This window comes from Rattus norvegicus, chromosome 7 (genome assembly GCF_021556685.1).
Source record: "Rattus norvegicus strain SHRSP/BbbUtx chromosome 7, alternate assembly SHRSP_T2T, whole genome shotgun sequence".
In the NCBI taxonomy this organism is placed as follows: domain Eukaryota; kingdom Metazoa; phylum Chordata; class Mammalia; order Rodentia; family Muridae; genus Rattus; species Rattus norvegicus.
In genome coordinates, this window is record NC_141540.1 from 105,635,216 (window position 1) to 105,657,913 (window position 22,698).

At 48.0% G+C, this 22,698-nt stretch overlaps 1 protein-coding gene across 16 annotated transcripts in view; it reads right to left on the reverse strand.

Moving 5' to 3' along the window:
* Positions 1-21,897, reverse strand: part of Asap1 (ArfGAP with SH3 domain, ankyrin repeat and PH domain 1) — a 299,561-nt gene extending 277,664 nt beyond the window's left edge. For 9 of the 16 annotated variants that reach the window (XR_015624060.1, XR_015624059.1, XM_087557335.1 and 6 more), the window contains 1 exon segment: positions 21,810-21,897. The gene's annotated coding sequence lies outside the window, so the exon portion shown is untranslated. 16 annotated transcript variants of the gene reach the window in all.
* Between the last annotated feature and the right edge of the window lie 801 nt (positions 21,898-22,698).

Consider the following 22,698-nt stretch of genomic DNA (forward strand, 5'->3'; position numbering starts at 1 on the left):
CAGATGAGTCACTACATGGCAAAATGGGAGAAGCCAGGTCTGGAATGCAACTCAGTTAGTAAAGATCTTGGCCGCACGTGCGTGAAGTTCTGGGTGTGGTATCAGATGTCTGAAGGCAAAAGGACCAGGAGTTTACAAACGTGCTGGGCTACAAGGCAAGCCTGAAACCCACTCTCAAAGAAAAGAGGAGAGAAAGACCCCATGTCAAAACAGAGGTCACCATTCCCAAGACAGGCATGTGCACCCCGATATGAAGTGCAAAGGAAGGCACACAGCTGTGGCAGGGCCTTGCCCCAGGGCCAGCTGCAGAAAAGCAGCTGGGCACTTTCCAGATTCCCTCAGGGGCCGCGGCCGAGGACTTCATGTGCTGGATCAGGACATTCCAGCGTCAGCCTGCTTCCTCTGCAGAGTTTTCCTGACTCGCTCTGGCAGGAGATGCAGGTTGGAAGAACCGCCCTTCCTCGAACCTCCCGCCTCCATGCTGTGACTGATGTGGAAAGGGGTGGCCTGGCAAGGAGCGAGCCTGGAAGTCCAGCTTTGCAGAAGGTAAACCTAGACATCTCGGAAGAGAGGATGGACAAGCATTGCCTTATTGGAAACAGAAGTGGAACTTAGGGACTGACAACTGACCCATAGGGAGTAGGAGAGAATGAAACTTCAGCCAAGGCACCATCATTCCAGTGCTCTTGGGAAACGGTCAGGGAGAATCCCACCCCCTACCCCACCCCTCTCTCTTGGTTAGGGGAGACAGGGATTTTCTGGAAAGTTTGCTTCAAGTGGGTTACTAGCCTTTGGGTGATATCCAAATACAACACAACAGCTCCAAGGAGAAAAGGCCTCTTATCAGACAGATCTGGTAAAACCCGGCATCTCACTGTACATCCAGTCTGGAACCTTCTTTGCAATCTAGCAGCACTACGTTATCCATTCCATGTGTGCCCAGATAGTGCGTGGTACAGGCTTAGAAAGTGAATGAAAACGTACCCAAAAGAAAGGGAGGGAGAAGAGGGAGAAGAGAGAATGAGAAAGAGAATCCTCTTTCAGTAGCATTTGTTTTAGAAAGTGTCTCTAGTGGACATGATAAAGGGGGGAATGTCCCACATAGCTAATCTCACAACACACTTCAGCAAGAGGCCAACACTCACAGACCAGCCATTAGCCGACCTCAGAACTTACAGAGGGACTCTCTGGTTACTAATGGTCATAGTCAACAAGAAGACCTACTAAGAGATGGGAGGGTGTGGAGAGACTGAAGATCGTCTTCCAAACTCAGCCCAAGTCTCAGCTCTGCCCAGGGCTTCTCCATGAAGCCTACACCTTTTCCAGACTCTGCCAGCCATTCACTCTCTGCCCCTCAAAATCACGTATCCACAGGAACCCCAGGCTGCTGTTCTGGAGGTTGCACTGCTCCATTCTTGGCCATGCCTTCCTAAAGTTCTTTGACATGGCCAGCAAGCAAGGGAGAAGCAGCTCAAAGGCATGAGTCATTACAGACCTGCAAGTAAAACACCGTGACACACCACCTCACATCCATTAGTTTGGCCACAGACAAGAAAATGGGCCAACATCAAGTCTTGGCAAAGGTCTGCTGGCTGGTGGGAATATAAAATCACTCAGCCACTTTGCAGAGGTCTGACAGCTCCTCAAAAAGTTAAAAATAGTTACCTGATGACTGAGCGATTCCACCCCAAGCATATGCCCCAAGGAATTGAAAATATGAACTCAAATAAACACTTGTAAATGAATGTTCATAGCAGCACTTGCCATGACAGCCAAAAAGTAGCAACAGCTTAGATGTCCATCAGCTGGTAAATGAATAAACATTGCAACCTACCCACACAATGGAATTACTGAACTATAAAAAGGAATGACGGGACATGGCGGTTCAAGGCAGCCAAGGTTACCTAGCAGGAATGTATCTCAAAGAAACAAACCCAAAACAAACAAACAGGCAAATGAAATGAATTCTGGCACTATACCATACCATGGGGAGATCTTTCAATGTTAATTCTAAAACATGCTGAATGAAAGCCAGACATGAAATCTTACATGGACAATTCCATGCACGTGAAGCATCCAGCAGAGGTGCATACATAGAGAAGAAACAACTGGTGGTTGCCAGGGGATGGGGGTGGGAGGGGGGGTCGACCATGAGGCATTGTGGCTTCCTTTGTGGGTGATGAAAACATATGGAACTACATAGAAATGATAGTTACACATTATGAATGGACTCAGTGTCACCGAACTGAATGCCTCGGTAAGATTTATGGTTAGTTTCATGTCAATTCTACACTGTGTGTGTGTGTGTGTGTGTGTGTGTGTGTGTGTGTGTGTGTGTGTGTGTGTGCCAACACTTTATGAAATTATAATTCAAGGGAGATGTGTGTCCCCCTACAGTAATAAAACAGCCTATTGCCTAGCTTATGGACTAAACGGCAAGTCAGTCCAATGCTTTCCTGTCTCCTTTAAGCCAGTCATGTTCCTTGCAACCTAAAGCTTGGAATGGACAGTACCCTTGATGGCTTCTCTGCTGTGTGACCTCAGAAATATATCTCACTTCTCTGAGTCTTCACTTCTTCGTGGCTCAGTAAACAGGGCTGATGATACCATCTCCATTGGGTTAGGTTCAGACTTATTATGATGGCTCCTACGAGATTGTTAAGTGGAGTCCCGAGGGTGACTTCATTCATTCCTTGTAACACAAATCACGACTGTCTCTCTCGGTGGCAGTATTATCCATCTGGTAGAACTGGGTTGGGCTCACATTGGGAATGGCAGCTGTGTCACCAGCTTGCTGGAACCCAAACTTGGGCTGTGTCACTCAACTGTGACCTTGGGAGAAGAGCTGCTCTGAGATTCAATTCACTCACGGGTGACACAGGAATAGTTAGGAGGATGGAACATATCAGTATCTGGAACATATAAGCTGCTATTGTCATGGTCAAAGAACATAAATACAGAGCCTAGTTGCTTGCATAGCAGAGTTCAGTTTTCTCAAAGTCCATGGCCTCCCTCCTTCCTCTCCCACAGTAACTGCTTACAACGTATCCTTATTACTGAGAAACATGACAGTGAATTGGATCAGGTAGGACTTTAGCCCCCTCTAAACTTGGAGTTAGATATCTATGGTCACAAGCCTCACTTCCAAAGAGTTGTTTCTCCACACCTAACACCTCCACTCTTTGAACCAGGTCTTACTTGACTGGGTTTTGCAGCCATCTCTCACCAAGTGTTCTGGGCACACCACCAGACTACATTTCCCAGACTCCTTTGAAACTGAGGGTGATTATGTGTCTGAGTTCTAGCCAGGGAGGGTGGAAATGGGGTAAGTCGTTAACAGGCTTTCAAGAAATGGGTGTGTCTTCTCCACTTCCTCCTCAGCCGAGGAGTACACCGAGGGAGAAGCTGTAGGACCACAAAAGCAGAAGAGGCCTATGTTTGAGTATGACTACTAAAGGAATCAAAAATATCCATCTTGAAGAAGAAAAACTACATTTTTTAAAAACACTGTAGGGGCTGTTGGGTGTTGCATATACTGTTGCTTTATTACTCTAACACCATGCTAGTCAACTGAACTGAATTATGCAAGGTTTCATGACTATCCCCACAAATACCATATCTGAATGCCTATTTACATCAGAACCTGTAGATGCAAATACAACTGTAGTAGACTCCGTTCTAAAAAGGCACAGAATACTAAGGGAGACAGGAGCATCATAGACAACAAAAACAGTCATGAGAGTGTGTGAGGCATTTAAAGAAAAGCTTGGCCAAGGAAGATACACCGAGGAGCAGATAGAATGAGGTTCACTCTACAGGAGCCAGGCTGGTGAGGAACAGTTCCCATAAGGTAGGTATCCCAGCTCAGGACAAGGGATATCCTTCCCTGCACCCCAAGTAGACCAATATAAAAGACATCTAGAGCGGGAGGATCAATCTGAGACCAAGAGTCCTGAAGGGAAAGAAAATGAACGGACGGTGCACCAGCTGCTGTGTGGAGAAAGGGAAAGACAAACTAGGAGCAAAGGACAATGACTTTCAGGAGGAGGGTGGGGCAGAGTCATCAATAGGTGCCTGTGGCAGTTTGGGAACATGTGACTGTGTCATAGAGAAAAGCCGAATGGCTTGAGCCAGCACATTCCAAGGAAGGCTGGTCTGAGGATTCCAATTGTTAGCCTTTCCCGGCTGTTGCTCTTTGGCCCGTGTGATTCCCACGGGTGTTTTCCTGGCCCTCCCTGATCTGCAGTTCCTTCTAGACTCACTCCACAGTCCTTAGAAGCACTCAGAACTCCTTAGTTGGTCTCCCTAAAGTCTCTCTGCCTTCCACATTCTACATATTCTCAAAGCTCTCTCTTTCATGAGTCCGCTTCTTAGGGAGGTCCTATCTACACTACCCTGAAGAGGCCATGGTCACTGACTGTCATGATGACAAGTCACACAAAGGTACACAGAACCACAGACAGAATCAGAGAGCTGGAGGCATATGTCTTGGATTTGAATAAAAGCCAGTTGGGGACTTTGAATATTTAGTAGCAAGGCTCAAGCCTAGTTTCTCCAGAATGGCTTCTTTCTACTGTTCCTAATAAAATGATAAATGATGGTGGTGGTGGTGGTAGTGGTGGTAGTGGTAGTGGTGATAGTGGTGGTGGAGGTGGTGATGGTGATGGTGGTAGTAGTGGTGGTGGTGGTGCCAGTGATGGTGCTGGTAGTAGTGGTGATGGTGGTGGTGGTGATGGCAACAGTGGCGAATAGAGCCTCTAGTTCCCAAGAGCCACTTTCTAAATGATACTGAGGGCTCAGTGGTTGAACAAGCAGTTTGTTTTCACAGCTGACAGCAAAGTCGGGTCTAGAAACCACATCAAGGTACACTACAGTAACAGACAGAAGAACTAAACTACTTCAACTGGTTTGGGTCATTTTGCAAGCATGATTGAAGTACACACACACACGCGCGCACGCACGCACACACACACACACACACACACACCATTTACTAGTAAATTATGTATTAAACTTCAGAATGCATATAAAAAAACGTTATCTTTGGCTGATCAACTATACACAGAGAAGTGTAACTGATCATGAGGATGTGTATATCCTCAAAATCCTGCTCTAAGAACATGAGCCAGTCAGCTTCCCTGAACAGCACATTAGAAGACTTCATTATACATGAAAATGTGCCTTATCTTTTACCTATGAACTCCGACTCCAGGAACTCATCGAAAGGAAGCATTTGGACAAGTGTGCAAGCCAAAAAAAGTAAATAGCCTATACATCCGTCATAAAGAGTATTTGACTATGACAGCCCCACGCCTGTAATCTCAGCACTGGAGAAGAGTTGGTAGACCATCCTGCAACACAGAAGACCCTGCTTCAAACAGTAAGTGAAAGTAATAGTAAGTATGACCTGAGGTATAAGTGAAGGGTTGTATATTGTCTCCTATCACTGTAGTCAAGCATCCTGTAATCTATAAGCTCACCCAAAGAAGCAATGCCTATCGGCACTATCTGGATCTTCAGCTCAGGAAACCTAAATGTCTCCTTTTGCAGCCTGCCTGTCAAGTGTCCCCTCTGTCAGCCACATACATGCCTCTCTCAGCCACACCGACAAGTCCTGGAGAGCACTCCACTCTCTAAGAGTCCTTCAACAAGGCTGACTCAGGCTACACACATCTCTGTATTTGTTCTGCCTTTCTAAGGGCCCAGGGCCCACTTTGGAACTAGAGGATTTTAACAATTTAATCTTCCCAGGGACTTAGTGGGATCAGTGCTGACACTAGCTGGGAGTGATACCATGTCCTGGTCAGCAGGTGATAAAAAGGACCAGGTGGATTCACTCAGTCACTTTCTAAGGACCTAGCAGGTGGTGGGCCCTGAGATGGCACCACACTTAGGAGTGGATCAGAGTGTGTCAGCCTCATGAGACCCAGCAGGAGAGAGAGACAGTGACCCATCAACGTGGCAGATGTGTTGATAAGGTCTAAATTCTATCTCAAGGATCAGCAAATGGTAGTCAAATCAGCCACATAATAAACAGAAAGAAAGCTGTCACCAATGCCTGGCACTAAGCCAGACATAAGGATATGTAAGACAAGGGACAGCTGGACACAGTAGCAGCAGAGGCATAAGGAAAGGGACATTTCAGATGGCCAGGTCAAAGGGGAAACATCTTTGCTGCTCTGCCTAAGGGCCATTTTTAAGCCATCCAGACCACAGGAGCTCTTCTCTTCTCCCTTGCACCAGCTTCTCCATGATGATCTCTGAAACTAGCAAACAATGAGAACTTGAGAGTTTTCCTCCAATAAGAGCCATTCTGGCCTTCTAGAAGCTTTTCTTTCAGGTACCCAAACTCTTCTTGTGCTTAGGCCTGATGTGCAATTGTCATGATCATTTTCAGCGTCACCTCTACCATGGTTGTCCTCATCACCACCATCATTATCATCACTGTCATCCATGTTTGTTATCATCATTGTTACAGTTGTCCTTCACACCTGAATCAGCATCCTCATTACCACTGGGGTCATTGTTATCACCACCACCACCAAAACCATCACCACCATCACCTCCACCACCATCACCTCCACTACCACCACCATCATCACCATCACCACCACCATCACCATCACCACCACCATCACCACCATCATCACCATCATCATCACCATCACTACCACCATCATCACCATCATCACCACCATCACCATCACCACCACCATCACCACCACCACCATCACCACCATCACCACCACCATCAACACCACTACCACCACCACCATCACCACTTCCACTACCACCACCACTACCATTACCACCATCATCACCACCACCACCACCACCACCATCACCATCAAATCATCATCACTATCATCAAAACTATCATCACCATATTAGTTTTCTAAGTATGACATAATAAATCACCAAAAACTCGGTGTTTTAAAACAACAGAAATATATTCCTTCACAGTTCTAGAATTCCCAAATCAAGATGAACAGGGCCATCCATGATCTCTTTGATGCCTTTAGGAGTCTTCCCTTGTCTTTTCTAATCTGTAACAGCTGCCAGCAGTTCTAGTTGAGAGATACACCCCTCTAGCTGCCAACGTCTGAGGATCCCTCTTCTCTGTTGTCTTCTTCCAACTCTTTCTTTCTCTCTTTCTCCACTTCCCAATCATACTATCCTATTAAACGCAATGTCTTAAGTAGGGTTCCTGCTGACATGATAAAATACCTCGACCAAACGCAACGTGGAGGGGGAGGGTTTATTCCATCTGATGCTTCCAGGTGATAGTCCATCACTGAGGGAAGCTGGAGCAGGACCCTGGAGGCAGGAAATGAAGCAGAAGCAGAAGCTATGGATGAATGTTGCTGACTAGTCTGCTCCTCTTGGCTTGCTCAGTTTGTGTTCGTAGACACCCAGGACCACAGATCCAGTGACAGCACCACCTACAGTGGGCTGCACATCAATACTGATTAAGATGACCTGTAGGCTGATCTTATTAGCATTTTCTCAATCGTGGGTTCCCTCCTCTCAGATGTCTCTTGATGAGAGAAAGAAAGAAAAAGAAGAGGGAGGTGGGAAAGAGAGAGGGTGGGGAAGGGGAAAAGAAAGAAGCCAGACACACTCAATGAATTCATTTTAACTTGATTTCCATTGGAGAATTTATTTCTCAATAATTTACAATCTGAGAGTCTAGGAATTAGGACTTTAAAAGTACATTTTCGGAAGGGCATGACACCCTGTAACAATCAACAGTCATGAAGGGAGCTACCATTTCCCGTTCCCGGGTCCCCAGGTACCAGGCATGTGCTCTCCACATACACTTTCAGAGAGTTCTGACCACAGCCCAGAGAGCACAGATCTGCTCTTCTCCATTTGAAAGAAAACAAACCTGAAGCTCTGAGAGGCCTCAGAGTTTTTTTTTTTTCTTTTTTTCCTATTAATCTTTATTGGTAGCTGCCATGTGTCCTGTTCCCTCCCTCCCTCCCTCCCTCCCTCCCTCCCTCCCTCCTTTCTTTTCCTATCTCCTGTTTCGGCCCTCCTTCCTCTGTATCTTTTCCCTTTTCCTCTGTCTCTCCATCAGGATAAGGACAGAGTATGAAATTGGGGTTTGGAAATTCCTGCTCTGCACTTACTTAGAGGATATCGCTAAAACTTAGAGACAAGCTTTTACTTAAGAACACCTACCATCCAGATCACACCAGAGTTCTTTTTTTTTTTTACATTCTTTTTTTTTACTTTTATTTTTTTTTATTTTTTATTTTTATTAACTTGAGTATTTCTTATATACATTTCGAGTGTTATTCCCTTTCCCGGTTTCCGGGCAAACATCCCCCTCCCCCCTCCCCTTCCTTATGGGTGTTCCCCTCCCAACCCTCCCCCCATTGCCGCCCTCCCCCCAACAGTCTAGTTCACTGGGGTTCAGTCTTAGCAGGACCCAGGGCTTCCCCTTCCACTGGTGCTCTTACTAGGATATTCATTGCTACCTATGAGGTCAGAGTCCAGGGTCAGTCCGGCCTCAGAGTTTTTTTTCAGGTCATTAAATAGCCAATAAAAGCCCAGGCTGGGACTCACGTGGCCCGGCCATCAACCAGTCAAGAAGCTGTGTTTCTGCTGCTCACTCCACTGACATGGCTGCCATTTGTAAATGCTCCACAGAGCTCCTTTCCTCACACTGGAAGTTTAAAATATCCTCACTGAACTCAACTTACCCCAGCCAACTCGAAACTCGTTTCAAGAGGAGAACATTCCACACATTCATGGCTTGTCCATTAAGATGCTTTAGGAAGAAAAGAATTTTTGAAGAGCAACACCTGTCTCTTTCACTGCCTAATTCATACACCTCCGCTGACACAAATATCTGTTTTTACTGTTTCCTCTGACGACTGCCTCTGGGGACTAGCCCACCTTCAGCACGATACACCAGGTCCCAGGACCCAGGTGACCTGCCGCTAAGAGGCAGCAATGATTGCCAGGTTACAAGGTGGCCATGAGAAGAGCATGGGGCTTAGGTTTGCCTTCCATTTTTATGTGAACATCCTTCAGTATCAGGGCTCAAGTCCGAGTCCTTGGCAACAACTGACAAGTTTGTCAACTTTAGCAAAACAGGGGTTGCAAACTCTCAGGCAAAGAGGCACAGAGGAAGAAGCCATCAAAGACAGACTACACATCTGAGGCACCACAGGGTGAGCGTGTTGCTGAGTGCATGGAAAGGCTCCTGGGTCTGATGGTGCAGGAATCCAACTGCTTCCTCTTTACCTGACCTTCCCCTCCCTAAGCATGGGGTGCAGACCAATGCGCGTTTGGCAGGAAGGTGGCCCCATGTGAAGCTTGAACCACCACTAACAGTCAGTAGTTTGGACAAAGAGGCGAACCTCCACTAGCAGTGGTTTGGATGAAGAAGTGAACACTGTATTAGGAAGTGGTAGACAGTTTGGGGTTACCACATCGTTGCCTGGAGCAGGGAATGTAAGGCGCAATAGAGCAGCTGGGTTGGGGGCGGGGCCGGCACCTGAAGTCCTCTTATCATAGTGATTGGTTGTGGAGAACAGCAGAGAAATGCAATGTAATGAGCATTCTGCAAGCTGTCTTTCTTCTCAACCTAGGAAGCCAGAATACCAGGAAAACCACGTCACAGCTCCACGTTCTGTGTCCTTACAGACCCTCACAGCTGCCAGTGTGGGCAAAATATTAAAAAAAAAAAAAAAAAAAAAAAAAAAAAAAAAAAAAAGAAGACACAGGCTTGCTTTCACTGGGACCAGAAAAAACACTCTTGGAAATATAGATACTGGGGGGACCAGGAAGCCAAAGAAGCTATGGTCTTAAGAGACACAGGCATGACACCGACTCACCAACTTAGCTTAAAGGCTCACCATGGCTCTGGTCCCCTACTCACACCTCTATCCAGTCTCCATGACAACCTTGTTGCGTGTCCATCCATCTGCCCGCCCCCACCTCTGTTCCAACCCACACCTTCCAGGGCTCCTGTTGGGCGTGGGAGAGACCCTCTCCTGGGACCATAGCACCTATGAAACAAGCTGGGCATGGTCCTACACACACAGCTCTAACCCCAGCACTCATCGGGACAGGCAGGAGCATCAATGGGCCTTTCTGACTGCCAGCCTAGCTAGGGGGGAAAAAAAGCAAGCTCCAGGTTCAGTGAGAGACCCTGCCTCAAAGGAATGCAGGAGAGAGAGAAAGAGAGAGAGAGAGAAAGAGAGAGAGAGAGAGAGAGAGAGAGAGAGAGAGAGAGAGAGAGAGAGAGGCCTGATGCTCTGTGCAAAGGAAAAGGGAACCATATACTCATATGTACATAGACCACATATATCATACCTCCCCCTTCTCTCTCTCACACACACACAGTGTAAAACATAATACCGAGCAAGTCTTCGTTTGACCTTCCCTGTGAGGCAGTCAGGTACCTTTTAATAAACACACCATGGTACCACATGTACCTGCATGACCACATAAAGCACACTGGATTACTCTCAGTGCATATATGTCTCCACTTACACAGAGGGTCTCAGATGGGCACAGATGGGGCTGAAGCATCATACAACTTATACTGAAAGAAAAGAGAGAGAAGGAAGAGGGAGGAGGTGTTAGCTGTTAAGGTACTTAGCAAGATAACCGCAGCTGGAAGAGTCAGAGAAGGCCTCACAGAGAAAGTGCCTGCGAGTCATCCTTAAAGAGGCAGCAGCATTTGGGGAAGTAAAAGGGAGGGAAGGGAAAACTCAGGGTGGAAACTCAGGGTGAAGACACAGGCCTACACAGCACAGGGGAGACCTTCAGAGCCGCACTAACAAGTGTAAGTTAAGAGAAGGAGGAGACCAAATGTCATGTGAGATGGCTCACGTCCATCAAGTCATTAGTTAAGTTTGAGCTTTTGTTTTTCTGTGTGTTTGTTTTAAGACGGCAACTCACTATGTACACCCACCCACCACCCACCCCCCCCCCCCACCCCCGCCTAGCAGCTCCATGTCACAGAGCTCCACATACCGCTGCTTTTCAGATGCAGGGAATAAAGGCATACATCAGCATACCTAGTTGGTTAAGGGAAAAGGCACATGGCTATTGAAGTGGATTATTGTAAAATGAATAAAATATTCCATGTTTTGTTCCTCCCATCCTTCTGCTTTGATGTCTTTAATATGTTCTCCCTAAGCTGGCTACCCATCTCACTGTCCCAAGGGTTGCATGTGATAAATAATTCATGGTAACACGAAATTTGTTAGCTTGTTTGGAGACTAGCTTTAAGATCACCGTGTAGACAAGGATAGCCTCCAACTCCTGGTCCTCCAGCCTCCACCTCCCAGTGCGGAGATTACAAGCAAGCTCTTCTACACCAGGCTGGAGAATGACCGTTGGGTTTCATGCTAAGCAGCACTCTAGCAACCTAGGTATCCCCAGTTGTAAATGTCCTAAAACTGGGACAAGATCTGTCACCAGCCTCACACCTGAAACACTGGCCAGAATCATGTCATGAGCCCAGACCTAAACCAATCACTGCCAAGGGGACAAAGACCATGGTGCTGATTTATCCCTGGAGCCTCACTTCCCTCCTGAATAGTCCTGGAATGCAGACTTTGACATCAGTGCTTTGTGAACAAGAAAGGGGGGAGGGAGAGGAGGAAGAGGAGGAGGAAGAGGAGGAGGAGGAGGAGGAGGAGGAGGAGGAGGAGGAGGAGGAAGAAAAGAGAAGATTATACTGGGCATGTGCCGATGTCTGGATTCCCACCCACTCACTGACAAGACATCTCCATCCATATAGCATGTCTTAAGAATTCCAGAATAGTTAATAATGAGTGTCAGCTCAACAAGATCTGTAATCTTCTGAGCATGGTCATTGAGGAAGTTTTTATTTTAAGTTAATTTGGGCTAGAAAACACACTACCTTTAAAAGGTACCATTCCATGGCTACCGTATTAGACTTAAAAGGGGGAAAGTGAGCTGAGCACCAGCATTTATCTCCCTCTGTTCTGTGACTGTGGATGCAATGGGACCAGCTACCTCAAGGCTCCTGCGGCAGCGCGCTTTTTGTGCTGGCGGACTGTCTCCTCAAAGCATAGCCAAAATAAACCCTTCCCTCTTCAGATACTTGTTACAGAAACAAGAAGACTTAATTAATAGACGTTTCATTACTACAACAGAATGCTTGACTCTGGAGCATAATGAAAGAAAGGGGTACATAAAGCCCTTCAGTTTTGAGAAGTTCAAAAACGTAACATTTGTATCAGCCTGTTTCTGGTGAGGGCATCATGGCGGGTAGAACATGCTGGCTGGCAATAGTGATAGCATGTGTCAGAGCAAGCAGCCTCATTTCTGCTAGGAGACAGAGAGAACTGGGTGGAGCCTGGCCGGCTCCCTTTATAACAACCCTCGTGAGGCAAGGAAGAAGCACCTTTCCTGGGCAACTGCTCACCCCACCCCTTACCTTTCCCCACCCTACCCATTGCCCCCATGACGTCCCACTCCTAAAATGTTCCATCATCTCCCACAAACACACCGAGAGGATCAAACCTCTGATGCACAAATTAAGCCTCATCCAAGCCACAGCACACAGTGCAGTCTACAGAGAGCCCACACCTCCACCCCTCTGCCAGTCTATTTTAGGCCCGGGGAAGTAACTGTCCTGTGAGAGGAAGCTTGCTAAAGGCTATTACAGGAAGGTCTATAAAGATGTTGCTGTTTGAGTTTCCACATGAAGGGTTCCGTGATAGTGGGGGGGGGGGGCAGGAAACAGCGGGGACAACTGAATTCCAGAGGCAGCCCTGAACGCAGTGTTATTTCAGCTAAGAGCTTTACATTTTTCCTTGAGCAAATAATACAACACTTAGACCTTTCCCAAAATAGCTGGCACATGCCTACCACAAGGATTCGATCAACCTTTTCTTAGGCTGGACCCATCCCCTTCCTCAGTGGCCACTTATGGAAATCTTCCCCTGAGCTCAGATGGCACCCCTCCATTACCAAGCTCTCTCTGATCATGCCCCTGGAATGACACTGTTGGTCCTGCAAGCTCAGGGCTGATATCTGCCAGCTTCCCTATGGTGACTGCTGGAGGGACACGGGTCCAACATTACACCTTTCTCTTCTGTCCACCTGCCGAGTACTTGGGTACATAACTTCTGACTTTCCATTATCAGTCCTCACTGCTCGGCACACAGCAAAACAGGCAGGAAAACTCTTCCCACTGATGAAGCCTCCCTGTGCTTCCTTTCCCTAACTGATTAAGCAAACGGAAACTCTTGCCTTGCTTTTTGTCTTGCACCAATCATGTGCCGGGGCTCAGTCCCTTTCCTTACATAATGTTTTATTGGACACCCCACGGCCCCCCAAATATCCAGTGAGACTTTTCACAATTTACAGAAAAGGAAATGAAAGTTCAGGAAGGCTAAGAGAAAGGCTAAGGCTAGACCCTGAAGGGCCATATGAAGAACCAGGACGGACTCACGTCCTTACACACATATAGAGGGTGGAGTACTGAGCTCAGTGTCCTTGAATGAAGTCTTGTCACTGATGAGTCACAGGACCTTGAGGGAGCTAGTGTATCTCAGTTATCCTCGTAATTAGAACACCTTCTCTCTTTGCAGGGTTATGATGGAGGGCAAATGACTTATAGAGAGAAAGCGCTTTGGGACACTGCTAGACAAACATTCACAGGAAAGAAACATCATCAATTATCCTTGCCTCCATGCCCAGGGGCTTCCCATGCCACCATGAAGAATGTGTTCCATCACCCAATCACCTTAGGCAGGAAGATGGACCCGCACAGAGGAGAGGCCACTAGAGTACACGAGGACCCCAACTTGGAGGAACAGACCAGGACACCAAAGGGTTAAAGCTCACAAAAACAAATAGATCCTATCTCATAGTGACTCTAAATGGCAGCCCAGCACTCGGTTGTGGAATCCCAGTGGAAGTCACAAGAGCTAGCTCAGCTCCCCAAAGCCCAGCTGCTGACGTACACCAGCACATAGCCTTTATTTGATTGAAAAAGCTCTGAAATTAACCAACACAGTCCCCATGTCCACTGCCCTATGGTAATCCTGTCCTTGGTCAGCATCAGTCCTTAGACTAGAATGCAGAATCCCCAATCTCAATTCAGTAAATTTTTATTATGTTCTCTCCTTTGTATCTAGCTGTTTTCCTTCTCCCTGCTCCCTCCCTTCTTCCTTATGAAATAGTTTTCCTCACCACTAGTCAGTGTTAGACACTGAAGCTTGCCGGGTCCCTGAACCAGGTTTCCTCCTTTACCAACAGGAAGTACCTACGGCAGATGAACGCAGGAGCAAGCACAGTAAATACTGGCACTCTGAGTTCAACCTTTAAAACAAAGCAAAACAAACAAACAATACAGGTTTGCACATAGCCCAGGCTATCTTCAAACTTGCTAAGTGGCTAAGGAGACCTTGAATTTTTCTGCTTCCACCGTCCAATGAGATTACGTGTATCCACCACCATGCCAAGCTTCTAGGGTACCACAGATCTAACCCAGAGCTTTATCCATGCTACATAAACACCCTACCAGCTACATCCCCAGCCCTAAAGCCAACCTTTTATTGCTAATGTGTTAATAGAGAAACGTTTACATTTTCATGAATGTTCTTTGTTTCCGGTCCAGAATGAATTAAGCAACCTGGCACCTACCAGAAGGAAAGGAAAGCTGAGATCTCTTTACAGAGCCACAGCCCTGTAAAGGTCAAAGTCTTCTCTGGAAAAACAGCCTGAGTGTTTCTTTCCAACTGTCCAGAGAAGCGACGAGAAAGCCATAGGTCAGTGGTTCTCAACCTTCCTGATGCTGGGACCCTGGGATACAGTTCCTCATGCTGTGGTGAGTCAAACCATAAAATTGTTTTCGTAGCTACTTCATAACTGTAATTTTGCTTCTGTTAGGAATCATGATGCCAATATCTGCTAGGCAACCCTTGTGAAAGGTCGCTCCACCCACTAAGGGGTCTCAAGCTACAGGTTGAGAACCACTGCCTTAGGGTCTGGAGCACGGTAAGCATGGTTCCCTGAACACTCTGGGTATGCAAACCCTCTTATACCAGGAGCCTCGTGACCAAATGTTCAGCCCAGAATCTCTGGCAGAAAGTCAGGGGCCCAAGAAACATTGAGGGCTGCTGCAGAAGCATAAAGCCTCCCTGTAGAGACGGACCCTTCTGGTACACAGGATTAGTGAGGGCCCCCTGGAGCCCAAACCACTGTGCTTCCAGAACACACAACAAATAAAAGAAGTAAATCATCTAGAACAAGCATCGCGGGTCGGTCTGAAAATGGCTATCAGCATGTTTGAAATGATGTAAACCAGAGAGGCAAAGCCCAAAGGAAGGAGTAGGATCCAAGGATAAGTGGCAAGGATAAGAATTTGAACAGTAAGCTCTTTTCAGTCTAGGCCATCTCCCTAGCCTTTCAAACACGATCTGACAAAGAGCCAACAGGAATTTCTATGAGTGACCCAAAGAGTCATTACAATTGCAACCTTAAGGATGGAAAATTCTAGAAGCAGGACAACATGGCTGACCAGCATGAGCGGGATGTATCTCGACCTTCTCTCCGCTCAGCACTGCACAGAATAATGGGGTCCCACTCCTTCCGCCCATCCCCTTCAAAATGATCCATGTTCCGGGAAAGACAGTGAAATGAACACCTTCTCTCAAGATAGCTGCAACAAAACCACCGTAAAGGTCACCCTTATGTTCTTCCTACATTGCTGCAGTGGACTCTGTACAGTTAGTGCATAATAGAAGGGGCGGCTGGATCCGGAGCAGAGAGCTCAGGGTCTACTATGCTCCCCTCAGGCAACCATTTCCTCTGGCCCTCCTGTTTCAGTAGCCGTTTCAGGCATCTGGGGACAACAACTACACAGCCTGGCTAAGCATCCTTTTTTATTCTACTCCAAAAGAGAAACTGCTTCGGTAAAACACACACACAGGATATTACACACACACACACACACACACACACACACACACACACACACACACACACACACCACCACCACCACCACCAACAACAACAGCAAGCAAACTCCATGCTCAGATTTGAACAGGGAAGTGCAGGCGTTCCAGTCCGGTTGCCGTTCCTCTTCCTGTCCTGCCCACACAGATCCAGAAGAGCCTGCTACTGCAGAACTAGTGTCACATCTGGAGGAAGTACCATTGGGTGTGCTCTTTTTCATCCCAAACTAGACTCCAATTGGGCCCCGGGCAAGGCTGAACCTGCTTACTCCTGTTTTTCCAAGTCTGTGTGCACCTTCACACTTCCTGGCTGGAGGCAAAAGAAGAAGAGGAAACACCAGAAACACCACAAGGCTCCTGGTGGTTCCGGGGCGGTGGGAGGGGATGACAGAGAACTTCAGGTAGCCAACGCCCTCGGCTCTGAAGCCCTGCGTACTGGTGGCCAACAGAGCGAATGTGGATCTCCAAAGTGCTCATGGCCTCAGGAAAGCATCTGGTTTCCAGGAGTATGTGGGACAGGAGCCCATTTTCTCTAACTGAAAGCCTGCTGAAATCTGGTCTTAATTACCCCCTAACAGAAATGTGGCTGCACAGCACATCATGGCTGAGTCCCTTGCTCTCAGACAATGAGGCCACCTACCCATGCACCACTAGCAAGCTGGGCCCACTGTTAGTGTTTTCCCCAAGGCACAAACAGATTCGTCATGAGCCAACACAGGATCTCTTCTGACCTCTCTTGTGCCTTTGTGAACAAGTCTGGCTCATACTGGGAACGCTCGATATGACTTTGGAACCAAGATTTTAGCTGTACAAAAGAGGCTTCATGAAGTGCTAAGAAATGAACTCTAAGCCAACTTTCAATATGAGATTCAGTTCCTTGCCTCCCGCCTCCCGCCTCCCGCCTCCCATTTTAGAGAGAGGATGTGATGACAGGTGAGCTGGGAGGACTTTTATAACCGATAACTTCATTCACAGCTGAGGAGGGATAAGAAGAGTTGGCATCTCTGGGCTGAAAGGAAACCATCAGGCCTAACTCCCCACAACAAAGTACAAAGGAAGGACTAAACACTCATCACTAATGTCACAGGAAATGTCCTTGACCTGTCTTCCTTGCTGGGTTAGCAGTCTCTCCCCTGACTAACCACAGCACCTCCCCTACAAATCCCAGAGGCATCCTAAGGACATGATCCGTTATGTGGGAAAAGGGACTGAAGGCTGCAGACAGAAGCAATGCTACCAGGTAGCCCATCTTTAAATAAAGACAGTGGAGCTGGGGATGTTAGTGCTTGTCTATCAGGCATGAAGGCTTGGGTTCTATCCACAGAACTCCATAAACCAGATCTGGCAATGTCTACCAGTGATCCCGATTTGTGGCGCTGTCCACCAGGGATCCCAATTGTAATCCTCAGATTTAGAAGGTAGAAGCAGAAACATCAGAAGTCCAAGGTCAGCCTTCAAGAGTAGCTAGGAGAAAAACAAGACAATCTAGAGAAACCAGCTGAGATTACACAGCAGCCCAAAGCAAACACTTAGAGGGTTTAAGTAGGAGAGAGAATTCAAGGTAGGGATCAAGATGGCCGTAGGAAACCTGATCTGGGCATTGTTGATTTGGAAGACATGAGCCAAGCACATAGCAGGCTTCCAAGGCTGGGGAAAAACCCAGCCCTATTCAGACTTCAGAAGGACACCTAGGCTTTATAACATTGAGGTCTCTCTCAGACCTCCAGAACTGTGAGAACTATTGGCTAAACCATGATGTTTCTTTTTTTACTGCAGCAACCGATAAACTAATACACTATCACTACACTTACCTTTAAAAAAATCCCACTTATTTATTCACATGCCTGTTGCCCAAGTCAGTAAGAACAGCTGACATTGCTTGAGCCTATATTTGCGTTTAGCATTTAGTATTTAGGGCCAGCCTGAATGTTTCATAGGCATAAAATATGAAAAAAAGGTAACTTCAGTTCAATGGGATAATGAGGGTTCTCAAGGATGCGAGAGTGGGCCAGGAAGTTAAAAGCATCTTCCGGGAGATAAAGACATGGATGCAGTGAAGAAGATAAGTGGGAGTCAGCCTATGAGAGAGGAAGAACATGCCAGGCAGGGATAAGGGAACAGATGCTCAGGGAAATGACACAGCAGGTCCACGGTTAGGAAGCGCTTCAGTGGCTCCGCTTCAGGCCGGGAACAATATCTCCAGCCTTGCCATCTTGTCTTCTCTTCGTTTAAGGTCCTTTGCCGTCCTATAGGCCTGAGACCTTCCTATGGAGACCAGCATTAGTGCAGTCAGTACCAAGCCTTTTCCTACAAACATAACTGTATTTTTTTCCTGTCCCCAATATGAAGCCACTGTGCCCAAAGCTGCTCGAGACAGAGTCAGAGGACTCATGTCTGAGTCCTCCCTCTCCCTATCCCCAACCATGCCACATCATCTCTCTAGACACCACTTGGGTCTACTCTATCACCCTTTCCCGGAAGAGCAAAGCAGCAACCTAAGGCAGCTTGGCTGGATCTTCTCTTTGTTTCTGTGACCCACTCTTCATGAAGCAGACTCTTAAAAATGTCAGAGTCTACTCCTGAGACAAAACTCAGGAATGGTGGGAGAAGCCAAACTGTGTGAACTGGGCTCTAAAATACTTCTCATCCTCACCTTGCGGTATTCACCTTGGGGCTCCTGACTCTGCTCACTCCCTGGAGCCCTCCTGTGCACAGAAGACTTTGTATATTCCCATCCATTTCCTCCGAATGTCCTTCCCCTACAGCTCGGCCTAGCTACTCCTCTAACTTCCAGCCTCAGACGTGGCTTTCCCTGGTAAACCAAGAAGCGACACTGCACTCACATCCTCTTCTTCGCTCTCTGATTTCCTGGGTAACTTACATCCTACAAGTGTTCATTCTTTAGAAGTTCCCAGCTTCTTCCCAGATGTCCAGGTCCTCTATGGAATGCCAGCCCCAGGGGGGCGGGGCCTCATCTATCCTGTTCATCACCATCTCAAGGGGACTCCATGCAAGGCTTAGCCGTAGAGCAGGTGTTCCATGTATGTTTGTGGAATTGATTAATTAAATGAAAGAGCATAATCCTGACAATGAAAGATGAGGCTGAAAAGAAGAGGCCTTGAGAACAGGGTGCTATTCATCTTTGTATGACTAGTACCTCCCACAGAGGAGCCACTTAGCAAATGTTTACTGCATACAAGAATGACTCAATCCACATGAATTTGAGAAAGGCTGTCCTTTCTGAGAAAGACTTCCAAGGAGTTCCCTCTTTGGGGGACCCGTGTGTGTGTGTGTGTGTGTGTGTGTGTGTGTGTGTGTGTGTGTGAGAGAGAGAGAGAGAGAGAGAGAGAGAGAAAGAGAGAGAGAGAACATGTGCACATCTGCCTGAGTACACATACCAAGGAGTGAACACAGGATCAAATGGGGTCTCTCACTGTACCTAAAGCTAGGCCAAGGCAACCATGCTGTCTTCACCCACTCACTCAGTGGGTGTGGATTTACCAGGGCATCTAGCTTTTTACATGCATGCTAGAGATTTGAACTCAGGTCTTTATGCTTGTACAGCAAACACTCTTCCCCACTGAGCCATCTCCCTAACACTCTCTTGGTCCTTCTTAGGAGGCAACAAGTCGAGAGCACGCAACAAGTGCTTAGTGTCACTGTCATCATCGCTTATGTAAGGATCATTTGTGCAGATTTCTAGAAAAGCCCTTGGAGCCCATATCAGATACACCAGTGAGAGAAAAAGAAGAGGGGAGGAGAAAATGTAAAGGGACCAGGAAGATCCCATCAGACACAATGAGACCTTGGTAGGGAAAACCCACGAAAAGCACAGGTGCAAGGGGCTCTCGTTTCCCCTAGACCGCAGCCACCTGGAAACAACATGGAGCAGCCAGCTGGAGCAGCCAGCTGGGAGGAGGGCCCAGACTAGGAAGGCTAGGCTTGAATGCACACATTCATCTCTAGCCTGCAAGGCCTGCATTGGTATTGAAAATCTATCTGGCTGTGGTTGGGGAGGACTGGAGAGGTGTAAGGAATTTCAATTTCCTTCACCAAATGGCAAGCTTGTGAAAAAGTCCTTTCTCTCCAACATTATCACATACTAAAAATGAAAAGCCAGCCACTCAGCTTTCAAGAAGAGGAAACTAGGTGGGCTGCCTGGCTCAGAGAGAGAGGAGGACTCAGAATCGAGACTTCTGAAAATCTCAACAGCACATTCTATGTCAAGACAGTGCCGGTTTGGACTTTGTCTGTTTGAAACAAAAAAAAAAAAATGGAAGACTAGAGAAAAGCAATTCCCCATATAACAACTACCACTATACATTTCAAATCCATTTGGTAGCTGAATCCCAAATCCACTTGCATCAGTGAACAGAAATTGGACAATGTCTTTTCTTTTTCTTTCTTTTCCTCTTTTGCTAACTCTTAAAATCATCCTTCGAGTACTTAAAATCATTATGCATTCTAAACAGTAATTTTTAAACTCCTAATCTCAAAATATGTTCTTTGAGATAACTGCATGTCTCTAAAACGGCGGCAATAACAGATAAGAGAACAGGAGAAGGTGCTAAAGTGGAGACCGTTGAGAGACACAGTAACACTTGTGGCTGGCAGATCACAATCTGGCATAGTCACAGAGGCCAGGCCCCAAGTTGGGAGTTGGAAGTTAGCTATTCCCAGCCAGGCCACCAAGTAGTTGTGTCCTTAGACAAAACAGGTCTCTTTCTGAAATTCTTCCACATTAAAAGAGAAAACAGTTGTTTTCCGAGATTCTTTTCTTCTATGGCCCCCTCAGCCCCATTCCCAAAGGCCTTCTAGTGGCCGAGCAAGAAGACCTGGCCACTCAGGCTAGAACAGACATGAAACTGGCCTAAAAACTAAATTCTGTGTTTTACAGTCTCAAAACATTACTCAGCAATCCTGTATCACTGCTATCCTAGAATCAATTCTGCTAAAACAACCTGATGGAGTCGATACAAGGAGGAAAATGGTCTTTTGCATCAGTATGCTAAGGGTAAGGTCAAGTTAACTTGGTCTAGACTTAGCTAAGCCTCTCCTTGATAAAATGAACCCGCCCTACGAGGGCGCGAGATGATGTATCTGGATGAATTAAACAGTAGAAAACCAGATACCAGCGAGTTTCTCTTTTTCCCCCCGTTTCGTTTAAACTTACTGTTGCTCTCATAAAAAGCATCAGGTTCCAAAATTGTACAAGCGGAAGACACAAGGCACTTCTCGGTTCCCAAGGGGGATTACCACCCCCATTCCCGGCTTCTTTTGCTTTTAGTGGTCTGGGGCCTGCCTGGCAGCGCCATGTCCAGGCCGGGACCCACGCCGAGGGGAACTTTCCTCCGCTGCGCCAGAGACAATGCGGCGGCCAATGCCCGCGCCTCCCCGCCGCGCGGCTCAGAGAGCGCCCGGGGATAACCGGGAAAAGTGCCGGGGAGGAGAAGGAAAGCGCCCCAGAGGGCCGGGAGAGCGCCCGAGGGAAGGAGAGAGCCCCGATGGGAGGGGAGAGTGCCCGGGAGGACAGAGAAAGCGCCCCAGCGGACTCCGAGAGCGCCCCAGCGGCTGCCCGGGCCTCCTCCCTGAGCTGGGAGCCTTGCGCCCTGGGCGCACGCCCCCAACCGGAGTCGCCTCCGCGGAACAGGAGAACGCGCGCTCCGGCGCTGCGGCAGCGGAGTTCCCGGTCCGCCCCGCCAACCCCTGCAGAGCCGGCCGCGCGCCCCGCACGCCCCCGGCTGGTGCTCTGCGGGCAGACGGGGACACCCGGAGCCCACAGGGGTGTCCGGGTGGCCGTGCAACGCCCCGCCGCGCCTGTTCCCGCCACCCCGCCGCCTCGCCACTCACCGGGACCGGGCGGGCCGCTGGGCATTATTCCATCACGGGCGCGGCGAGGCCGGGCGAGGCGCGGGAGCCGAGCGCGGCGCAGGAAGGGGCGGGTGACCATGTGCCGAGGGGGAGGAGGAGGAGGCCGGCGACGCGGAGCCGCTCTCTCGAGCCCGCTCGGCGGCGACCGCGGGCGCGGGCTGCAGGAAATCCAAACACTTCAGCAGGAAATCGGAATCCTGACTAAGCACTCCCGGCCCGCCGCTGCCCCGCGCCGGGGGCTCCCGCCGCGCTTAACCCTTGGCCAGCCGGCACACTTCAGGGCTCAGGAGTAGGACCGTGCAGGAGGAGATGCATGGGGTGGGCCTCCTTGGCCACAGAGAGCAGAGGTGGGGCTTATCAACAGAGAACCTTGGCCTTGAAGTGGGGCTTGCTAAAGCTAGGACACCAGAAGACTGTGGCCTCTCCCATCCCGCCATGACTTCTCCTAGGCTACTTTCGCCTGTTCCTTCCCGTCGATTTCTATCTTTTTACCCAGTGCCTGGAGGGAAAACCGTTTGGGTCAGCACACCACACTGATGATCTGGCATATCGCACATTCCGGTCTCTGAAGCCTGGTTGGAGAATGACCTTTTCCTCTTTCCTGCAAATGATTCTTCCTTAAGCCTCAGTTTCTCAAATAAGAAAGGAGTGTCATAGTCTTCATTTGAAAACAAGATGCTTAGACAGGGATGTTGGCAACATCGGTGATACCCATGCTTGGGTATTGCTGCAATCTAGAGACTTCAGAGAAAGGAGGCTTCTAACTTGTAGGGTGTGTATTCTGCATGTCTGTGTGGACCTACACAGCTCAGGGGCAGGTCTGGCCTAAGGGTGTCAGTTTCTCCTTAATTACAGGTGATTGTTTTTC